Genomic DNA, 11,414 nt, shown 5'->3' with positions numbered 1-11,414 from the left:
TCAATCTTTTTGGAGGATTTTTACTCATCAAATTCCTTATTTGCACACTTCACGCATACGCGTTTACTGCATCCCATACACATAGGCTTAGTACAAAACAAACAAACATGTGGAGTCTTCCGCTTCAACCTACTAGGGCAAATGTAGCATAACTTTTTCGCAGTTATGGCCGGCTCTACTAGAGGGGAAGCTACGGAGTCTGGTCCTAAGATGCTACTTATATTGTCTCGAATTAACCTGGGTAGTCGAGGATTATGCTGTCGCCTTTGCAAATGTGGTAAAATCAATTTCCGGCCTAGACTTTTCAAAAAGTCTGCCCTCGATTTATCATCAAACTCAGCACAAGATTGATAAATAACGTAAGCATTTGCAGCACTTATATCCAGTAGTCTATAAAAAATTGCGAGTGGCCAGCGTCGCGTACGTCGAGTGGTTGAATATATGGAGCACTTCTTATCAAGTTCATCAACTCCCCCTTTTGTGTTATTATAGTCTGCTATTATTGCCGGCTTTCCACTTTGGATATCGCTTTCTTCCCTGTGATGCATAGAAGATAACAAAAGAACAACTTTGTTTTTGTGAGGCACATATGATAAAAATGGTAACTTCTTTGGTAAAACCGTACAAACAAGATCCAATTGGTCTGTTTTTATTGGGCTGAAATTCGGGAGGTATTTCCCTTTTATTTTTCTTTAATGTACCCAAGTACGTAAGCTGTCTTTTTTTTAATTCTTCTATAACCTGCATTGAGGAAAACCAATTATCAGCAGTAATATTTCTGTTACTTCCTTGTATAATTTTAGTTAGCCTTAATACGGCTTGTGTTGGTACTGATAGCCTTTTTTCTTCAGTTGTGAGACTATGCGTGCGAGCATCTGTTAACGCCATTATTTTGATGCCATATTTTGCAGGCTTTATTGGCATATACATGTAGGAATCGGTAAAAAGACTAGAAGTGGTCAAGTTTACTAATAAACATTTATCGACAATGCAACTCTGTTGTCAAGAGTAATATATCGATGAAAAAGAAAGAACTAACACGGGTTGGATCTTCCTCTTCCTCTTTGAGTTTTGTAAACGTTTGGTTGTCGCTAAAAATTGAATCCAATTATATTGAGTTAATCATTTGTATTTTCATAGTTATAAGTTTTCAAACATATTCATTAATAAACCTTTCACATAAAGAAACATTAATTCAAGTGCATTATCGCTTCGTTATAATGAATTCTATCGTCTTAAATTAATAACCCCACAAATTTGGTGTCAGAAGTGGGATAGACGATGAAATCGTGAAAAACTTAAAAAAAATGAATATTGAAAACTAAAACATACAAGACCGTCGAACAAAAATTGCCGAGGATATTGCAAGATATATTTGTGAAGCATTTCTTATAAATCGTTAAACTTTTAAGAAATTGCGAAATTTTATGCAATTGTGGCAGTGGCAACGAAGCAAACTGGGAGAGAGAGAGAGACAACTAGTCGTGTTGGCATTTGGCTGGGAAGCACGAACAAAACGAGAAACTGCAAATTTTGCGTGGCAAAGGCTGATATCGCAGTATCTTACAAATTTGCAAATTTTACGTGGCAGAGGCTGGAAACGAAAATTTGTAAGCAGAATCATCGGAGGACGTCTCAACTTGGTGCGACACTTAGAGGAAAGCAGATCGGTGACGTCAGCAGCGAATGCAGAGCGTGTGCAAAGAGAAGAAAAATAAGAGGAAGAAATTGGAGTGGTAACACCAAAACACGTGTAAGGTGTAGAAAAAAATCGTATTGAAATTTTATCCGAAGATATTTTAAAGTTTAAATATTGATTTGATAATACTGTTAAAACTAAATGAAATACTTGAAAATTAACGTAACGTAAATATCAACTTGATGGTTTCGAATTAGCATCGGCAAATGTTAACATTACATATAAATTGAGAGTCTAGTTGGAAAAAGTTAACATAACCTTAACAGTTGTGGAATTGAATTTGAATTCCTATTTGAAGTACATACATTTTATAAAAAATTCCAACTAAACATTTAACAAAACTATCATAGCAAAAACCTTTAAGTTAAGCATTTATAAAACTGTTTATAAAAATAATTTAATATTTCAGTACATGTAAAGCACGAGCACAAAATGAACAGAGACGAAATATTGGCGTGTACAGTTAACGAGTTAAAAGAAAAGTTGTCGGCATTAGATTTATCAACAACCGGTAGAAAACAATCATTGCAAGACCGATTATTAGAGCATTATGAGTTGCAAGTCGATGATGAAATCCTTGATAGTTCAGTAGAGGCTGTAGGAGCAGTACGATCAACTTTTACTTTACGTGATATTGAGGATTCGCTTTCACAGTTTAATGGATCAGGTCAGCCATCTGTTGAACAATGGATTGAGGAACTTGAAGATAGCGCTTCCGCTGTGCAGTGGAGTGGTCTTCAAAAATTCATATATTCAAAACAACTGTTGAAGGGTGCAGCAAAAATATATGTCCGTAGTCAAAGTGGCATTTGCGATTGGATGTCATTAAAGTCAGCGTTACTTTCAGAGTTTGGTACAGAAGTTTCTGCAATAGAAGTACATCGTATGTTGAGAAATAGGCGTAAACGACAGAATGAGGACTATCGCGAGTATCTGTATAGCTTAATGGAAATTGGAAAGCCCGTTAGATTGGATGAGACAAGTTTGATTGAATATTTCATAGAAGGCATACCAGATTCGAGAAGCAACAAGAGTAATTTGTATCAGGCCAAGACAGTTCAGCAGTTAAAAGAACAGATTAAAGTGTATGAGAAAATCCGAAATAGTCGCCCTCAAGCATCTTCTTCAGAAAAGTCTCAAGGTGAAAATAAGGGAAAAATAGGTGACAACAACAAGGGACAGCCTAAAAAGTGTTTTAAGTGCGGTGATCCGTCCCATTTGGCAAACGCTTGTAAAAAACCTGCAAAATGCTTCAAGTGTGATCAGCCAGGGCACAAAGCAGCAGATTGTTCAGAACCACGAGTTGTAGTCAAGCAAGAAATCAACAATGCAAGCACTCTTTCAAACAATAGTAGTGGAAAATGTATTTCCAAAGATATTACCTGCAAGAATGTACTTTTCTCAGCGTTGATAGATACAGGATGTGACCTTTGTTTGATTCGAGATGATATTGTTGAAAAATTGGGAAATGTCGAATTACAAAATGAACAGCATTGTCTAATAGGTATTTGCAACAGTCAATTAAAAACACTAGGAAGCTTCGTTACAGAAGTTGAGGTTGATGGTAAGCTTTTGGAAATTATCTTTCATGTCACAAGCAAGAATGATATTAAATACTCAGCAGTCATCGGAAATAGTGTGTTGGACGTTGTAGACTTAGTTGTTTCCAAAAATTCAGTACAATTTCGCCACAAAGGAACCGACGAGTTAGAGAAAATAAGTACACTAGAGTTGTCAGATAAAGTTGCAGAACAAGACTTCGAACTATTTCAAGAGTATAAAGACTTATGCTTATTTGCTGCAACGCAAGATGCTGAGATTGATTTATCTCATCTTGATAAACCTTTAGTCGAGACAATCAAAACCCTCATTAGTACATATTTACCAGAAAACAAAAAGAAAAGCCCTGTTGAAATGAAAATATTGCTCAGTGATGAGTTTCCCGTGTTTGAACGTCCAAGACGTATGTCATACTCTGACAAGTGTATCGTTGACACTCAAGTTCAAAAATGGCTAGACGATAAAATAATTCAACCCAGCTCATCGGAGTATGCTTCTCCCATTGTTCTCGTTCCCAAAAAGGATGGTAATAAAAGACTATGTTGTGACTACAGACGCTTGAATGCTAAAATTGTAAGGGATAACTTTCCAATGCCATTGCTAGATGACGTAGTTGAAAGATTGCAGGGTCATAGGGTATTCACAACGCTTGATCTTGCGAATGGATTCTTTCATGTTCCAGTCGAGCCGAGTTCAAGGAAATATACAGCTTTTGTGACTCATAGTGGTCAATTTGAGTTTCTTTTCGTTCCTTTCGGCATATCGAATTCACCAGCTGTGTTTTCACGCTATGTTCACGCAGTTCTAATAGATTTGGTACAAGATGGAACAGTAGTTACTTATATGGATGACCTCATTATTCCCTCTAAGGATACGGATGAAGGCATTCAAAAATTGAGACGTGTTTTAGCTAGAGCCGCAGAGTTTGGTTTGCAAATTAAGTGGAGCAAGTGTCAGTTTCTAATGGAAAAAGTTGATTTTTTGGGATATATAATTGAAAATGGCACAATAAAACCATCCAAGGCAAAAACATTAGCCGTTCAAAATTTTCCCATACCAAACGATAGAAAAAGCTTACAGCGATTCCTTGGCTTGACTTCATATTTTAGAAGGTTTATAGAATCGTATGCTTTAGTAGCTAAACCCTTGTCAGATCTACTTCGTAAAGATGCAAAATTTCAATTTGTCGAACACCAACTGGTTGCGTTTAGTCAGTTAAAGTCAGCATTAGTAAGCGCTCCAGTACTGAGCTTATACAATCCAAAAGCAGAAACCGAGGTACACACAGATGCTTCTATGCATGGCTATGGTGGTGTACTTCTGCAAAAGAATGCTGATGATCAACTTTATCATCCAATTCAATACCTTAGTCGCAAAACCAAACCAGCAGAAGAAAAATACCATTCTTATGAGCTTGAGGTGTTGGCAATTGTCGAGGCGTTGAAGAAATGGCGAGTCTATCTTCTTGGTATTAAATTCAAAATAATCACAGATTGTAATGCTTTCGCAATGACAATGAAAAAGCGAGGTGATATTCCTCTAAGAGTTTCGCGTTGGGCACTATTTTTACAAGATTTTAATTTTGAAATCGAACATAGGAGTGGAAGCAAAATGAGACATGTTGATGCTCTGAGTCGTGTATCTTGTCTTATGCTAGAAGATTCAATGCATCATAGACTTAAGCAGGCACAAACAATTGGGTCCGAGCAGTGATGACAGTCTTAGATAGCAGCACGTACGAAGATTTCTATATTAAGCATGGTGTTTTATATAAAGATCCCATTAAGGAACTTATAGTTGTACCATCGCTTATGGAAGAGGAAATTATTCGATTAGCTCATAAGCAAGGGCATTTCTCAGCAAAACGGACTCAAGAAGCAGTAGAAAAAACATTCTTTATTCCACAACTATCAACGAAAGTGCCTAAAATTGTCAAGAGTTGCGTTGAATGCATTGTCTCGGATAGTAAAGCAGGAAAGAAGGAGGGATTTCTAACACCGATCAACAAAGAAGATAAGCCGTTAGGTACTTATCATATAGATCATGTTGGCCCAATAGAGCAAACTAGCAAAAATTACAACTATATTTTAGTAGTAGTGGATGCTTTTTCGAAATTCGTTTGGCTTTATCCAACCAAGAATACAGCGGCAGATGCAGTTGTAGATCGTCTTAAGAGGCAGGCAGGAGTGTTTGGTAATCCAAAGCGCATAATCTCAGATAGAGGAGCAGCATTCGTTTCGAACCAATTTAAGGAATATTGTCAAGGGCAGGGTATACAACACTTGATGATAGCTACTGGAGTTCCTCGCGGTAACGGACAAGTAGAACGCATCCATAAAATCGTTATACCAATGTTGACCAAATTATGTCACGAAAATCCTTGTAATTGGTATAAGCACGTTGATTCCGTACAACAGACAATAAACAACACGTCGCCTAGAAGTACTAAAATATCTCCGTTTAGATTGCTTACAGGTTTTGAAATGAGATTAAACAAAATACCGGACTTACAAGAATTTTTAGATGAACAAATAATTAGTGAAATAAATCAAGAGAGGGAAGAAGTTCGAAAAGAAGCACTGGAAAATATTGCAAAGATACAACAGGAAAATCGTAGGACATTTAATAAAAATCGCAAGAAAGAATTAAAGTACATTTTAAATGAGCTAGTAGCTATTAAACGTACTCAATATGGTACCGGACTAAAGATAAAACCTAAATATTTTGGTCCTTATAAAATTACAAAGATTAGGGCACACGGTAGATACGATGTGGAAAAAGTTGGAGAACATGAAGGCCCAGGTAAAACCACAACTGTGGCGGAATTTATGAAGAAGTGGGTTGATTTGGAAAATGGTTCATTCGAGTCGAACGAAGCGTCAGGATGGCCGAATGTAGGAATCGGTAAAAAGACTAGAAGTGGTCAAGTTTACTAATAAACATTTATCGACAATGCAACTCTGTTGTCAAGAGTAATATATCGATGAAAAAGAAAGAACTAACACGGGTTGGATCTTCCTCTTCCTCTTTGAGTTTTGTAAACGTTTGGTTGTCGCTAAAAATTGAATCCAATTATATTGAGTTAATCATTTGTATTTTCATAGTTATAAGTTTTCAAACATATTCATTAATAAACCTTTCACATAAAGAAACATTAATTCAAGTGCATTATCGCTTCGTTATAATGAATTCTATCGTCTTAAATTAATAACCCCACATACATTTTAAATCTGCACCTACCGCGAAACGGCACTAACATTTCATCGATGCATCCGTGGGTACCAATTGTATAATTTTTTCGGCAGTTTTCTATAAACTTATTGAACAGTTCTGAAATGGCAGCCAATGGATCCGTTAATAATCGTTCCTTTCTGTCTGTGGAGTCATCAAATCGTAAGCAGCTAAGGATGCATAGGAATCGTTCCTCCGACATTGTGGACCTGTAAATTTGTCTGCCTGTTCCATCTGTTGCAAATATAAGGCTAGTGTCTTCGTGATTCGATTTGAAAACGGACGAATATATCAAAACACCGAAAAATGCTCGCAACTCAATAATATCCAAACATTTCGCTTCACTTCTTTGAGACTTATCGAACTTAGCCTTTAGTTTGGTATTTGTGTGTTGAAGAATTAGGTTCTCTATATTTCTATCGAAAAATCTTGACCAAAACCCAATTATTCCATCTTCAAGGTTTTGCTGCAATGCTTTTGGCAAGCGCACGCTGTTATGTAGTGGAGTTTTACTGCACCGTGCTGGCTCTTTTGCTGACCACTTATACGCATTTTTTCCATAAAAATATTTGGTTACTCCTATTGACTCAATTGCGTCTTCTCCATCTCCATGTTCATTAGCATTGTCAATTTCTTGAGCAACATCTTCCTCGGAAACATCACATTCACTTCCTTCTTCATCTTCAATGCTCATTATATCATCTGTATCACTATCTTGAAGGCAAAAATCAGGATCAGCAATTTCATCATCAACGTCACTGATTTCGTCATCGTCTTCCAGCAATCTGGCTATCGCTAAGTCATTTAATTTGCTTGAATTTGACATAACCTAATAAAATAAGTTGCAATAAATCGTAGGAGTAGTCAAAATGATTCCACGAAAAACTAACGCTAAGCCTGAGAAGTGGTATTTTATTTTCTATTAAATACTTACGCTTAGTCTGATGTGGTGGTAAAATAATTTCTATTAAAAAAATACGTAACTCCGGACGAGTGGTAATTTTGACACCAGCACTGGTATATCTCCGCTTATACAATACCCCCGACTGTAGAAACACAACTGAATAATAATCATAGGATGACGAGAAGATACCAAGAGAATGAAATTGATAGCGCTCAACTGCAGAGAGTGAGAGAGAAAACAAACTACGAGGTGTAAAATTTACCACCACCTCAGTAGTTAAAGGTTAAACGGAGAATAATTCTTGCCAAGAGGTGTTACTATGGGCTCAGTAGGCACCTGAGAAATAGATCTCTCTCTCTCGAACGACCAAACTGGCACTCTACAAAACGCTCACCATACGCGTCCTAATACAATATATGGCGCAGGATCATGGACGATGTCAGCAGATGAAAAAGTTTTGGGAGTCTTCGAGAGCAAAAATTCTACGTAAGATCTTAGGCCTCATCCGCGTTAGTGGGAAGTACCGCGTACAGTGGAACAGCGAGTTGTATGAGCCACATAGGAGCATTACTGTTGACAGCCGGTTATACGTTACCGGAATGACTCGGGGTTTTCCCGACCAAGGACTACCGCCCCAAGCCCTGCCTAATGTACCGGATCCCACCCCCAATCTTTCGTCACAGGAGCAATCCCTCGCAGCACGCTTGCTCCAAATACTTCTCTTCAGGGCTGGCGTTGAACCCAACCCTGGACCAGAGGTATTTTACTGCTATATCTGCCACAAAAAGATCCACCCGAACTTCGGTTAGGGCGTAATAAGTGCAAGAGGTGGTGCCATCTTAAGACCTGTTCAGGCCTTAAAACACACAGGGAGTGGTCCACAAGGTGTGTGGCCACGTGTTGCCTCCGTCATCAGGCGGTCTCTGCCTCAACGGGGATACCGTCCTCACTGCAAGGCAAGGAGAACTCAGGCGCTGCACAACTCCCATACTGAGCCACAACCCTCCTGCTCCTATCCCAGTGCGGGGACAAACCAGCAGCTCTTGGTCTCCCGCACAGTCTGATCCGTGTGTCAGACCAGAGTTCCTCGGAACCTGACAACAGTCCAGTGCAATTCTTGCAATAGCTGGTGCCATTTTCGGAGGTGCTCTGGCCTGCGCACCACCCGTGAGTGGACACGCGACTACGTTGTCCCCTGCTGTAGAGCTCTGCACCCACAACCGCCCCCTGTGGCGACGGACTCGACGAAGTATGATACAACGACAAGGTGGATGCCACCTTCAACGGTTGTACTTCGTCGGATCCGAGGAGATGCGCGAGCTACTTTAGCCGCCAATTTATTCTGCTTTCTCCGGCCTACAGAACCAACCGCCAGCCAGCAGACAGCTGCACAAACTAACATACAACAGTGCGCCACTTGCTTTCTCCAGCGATGAGGTTCAGGCGGCCATCAACCACATGAAACCATCTAAAGCCATTGGCCCTGATGGACTAAACATGCTGATGCTGAAAAAGCTCGGTTCATTGATGAACGGGTACTTATTGAACACGCCCCGTATACTAAGATTGTGGTGCATTGAGCATCTAGCTCGTTCTGGCCTCCAAATCATTCGACTGTAATATTTATTTATTGCTTGGCTGTCAGAATAAATGATAACAGGTCGCTCAGAGCGGTAGAAACTATATCGACTTATGTTTTGGCTTTTAATTCAGACTGGATAATGCAGAGAAATGAATCTGTATAAGTAGTTGCCTTATTCCCACACCCCCAAGATTACGAATGTCCAAGTACATCGCTTATTCATAGAGGAGAAAAGCCCTACGCTCTCGTGGTAGAAGCCCTTGGCTTAGGGAAAATTCGGAGTGCTGATTTTTTGCAACGTAACATCTTGCCACCTCATTATCACAACACCCAGGAGCCTCTTGTTCTCCCAATACTCTTTCCCCATAACATTATCAGATAACTAACCATCCTGCGAAAACTAATAAATTTCTCAAATGGAGCAAAATTAATCTCCTATTGGAACATTTCTAATATTTGAAAATATGTAATATCGTACCCCACTTGTGAACTAGACAGCTGCAGTAGACAAACAGATAAAATAAAGATTTCTACCACTCAATAGTGACTCAAAAACAAAATATATGATTAATTTTACGCCACCTTATGAATACCCTTAAATATTTCCACGGGTCATATTCAAAAAAAAATTTCTCTCTATTAATTAAACTGTGCACTCTGCATAAAGCCAACAACAAAAAAAGTTGGTTTCAACACTGATGTTATTTTTAAGTATCGTTATACACCCTGTATTTAGCGCGCAGTGTCACTTCCGCCTGAAAATATGCTAGAAAGATGCAAGTAGTTGTCAAATTTAAAAACTCTGAATCTCTCTACGTTGAAGCCGCAAGCACATTAAATATTTTTACGTTACTGGTACCCTGCATTTACAGTGTTGAATAAAACTAAGGTACAGATTCCACGAAGCAACCACCTATTTAGATTGTAAACATACATAAATTGATAGGCTTTTGTTACGAAATGTTTTGGAATGTTCAATAAATACCGTGAAGAGAAAAACTCTAAGTGATTATGAATTCTAATTGATTTATAAGGCGCAAGACGTCAAGCGTTGAAAACGGTTGCATTTTCAAATTAGAAATGAGTAGTAATAGAATGCAAGATTTTTATTTTCATTTAAATATAAGAGTATTGCTAATTACCTGACAAGGAGTGGAAATGAAAAAAGGAGCGGAAATTAATCAAAAATACTGCTTTAATTTAAAATTTTTCATTTTTATTTTTGGAAGATATTTACTTTGATAGAAAATTCAATTATAATATAGAAATTTGACTAAAAGGCGTTTTATTTTCCTAGTACTGTGCGCTAAGAAAATATTTTTCTTACTTAGAAATAAATTCCCTCTCTTTGATTAGTGAATTCGCTCTATTTAGGTTGTGCACCGGTAACACGCACTGTAGGTGGCCATATCCGGCCCAAGGTATTTACGATTAGTTGGATTATCATAATGAAGCTGGTAATTTTTTTGCTCGAAGTCGGCTAGACAATGCATCTACAACTACATACATTTTTATTGTATGTCAGGCATCGACCTGTCATGACCAAGTTTACGTCAGCCAATCAGCTGATTATTTCAAATTCGCTGAAAGGCGGTTAACCCTCTAATATTGGTCACACCTTCAGAATTTTTTTCACTTTTTTCACCGTGGAGTTCTTGAAATCAAATCCATAAAAATAGTTTTTCATCGAAAAAAATCGCCTGAGAAATGAGAGTTTTTGAAAATAATTTTTTTATAAATTTCTTCGTTTTACGAACTAAAGTCACACACTTCTAGTTATTATTTTTTTTTTGTTTTGGTTCTGGGACATTAATGATTCGATTTTTGTAGCTATCTTTCTGGATATAATTTTTTGGCCGCAAAGTTGTCACCTGTACTATACTGTAGTGTCTTTCAGGCTGAACTGGTGGCAATAATGAAAGTCGTGACACTGGTACAGTGGGATGTGATACCTGGAGACGACATTTTCACTGACAGCCAGGCGGCGATAAAATCGCTCACAAAGCAGTCGACAACCTCCAAAGTAGCCATGAAATGCCGCATATCTCTTAACGAGATGACTGAGTCATTGTACCTAATGGTAGCATGGGCTCCTGACCACTGTGACATTGAGGGTAACTGCCGACGAACTAGCAAAACTCCGCACCAAATTGATCGATGAGTACATAACCAATGATAATAAGCATACCCTTGCAAAAATGTAAACTGCTTATCTTTGAGAAAATTGGAAGAGCAACGAATGAAAGATGGCGTAATGAAACCACATGTAGAATCGCCTGACAACTGAGGCCGACTCTCAATGCTAAACGCACGGAACTTCTGCTAAGAGGAGATAACCAAAGTCGCAGTACACTGATTTCAGTTATAGCGAGGCTTTGACTAATTGGCCGCCCTCTCAGAGGAAAGGTGTGCAAACGCATGGCATCTGCAGAAATTGT

The sequence above is a fragment of the Anastrepha ludens genome, chromosome 4, assembly GCF_028408465.1.
Source record: "Anastrepha ludens isolate Willacy chromosome 4, idAnaLude1.1, whole genome shotgun sequence".
Classification (NCBI taxonomy): Eukaryota; Metazoa; Arthropoda; class Insecta; order Diptera; family Tephritidae; genus Anastrepha; species Anastrepha ludens.
The sequence above is the reverse complement of the archived record's forward strand: the minus strand, read 5'-3'. Positions refer to the sequence as shown.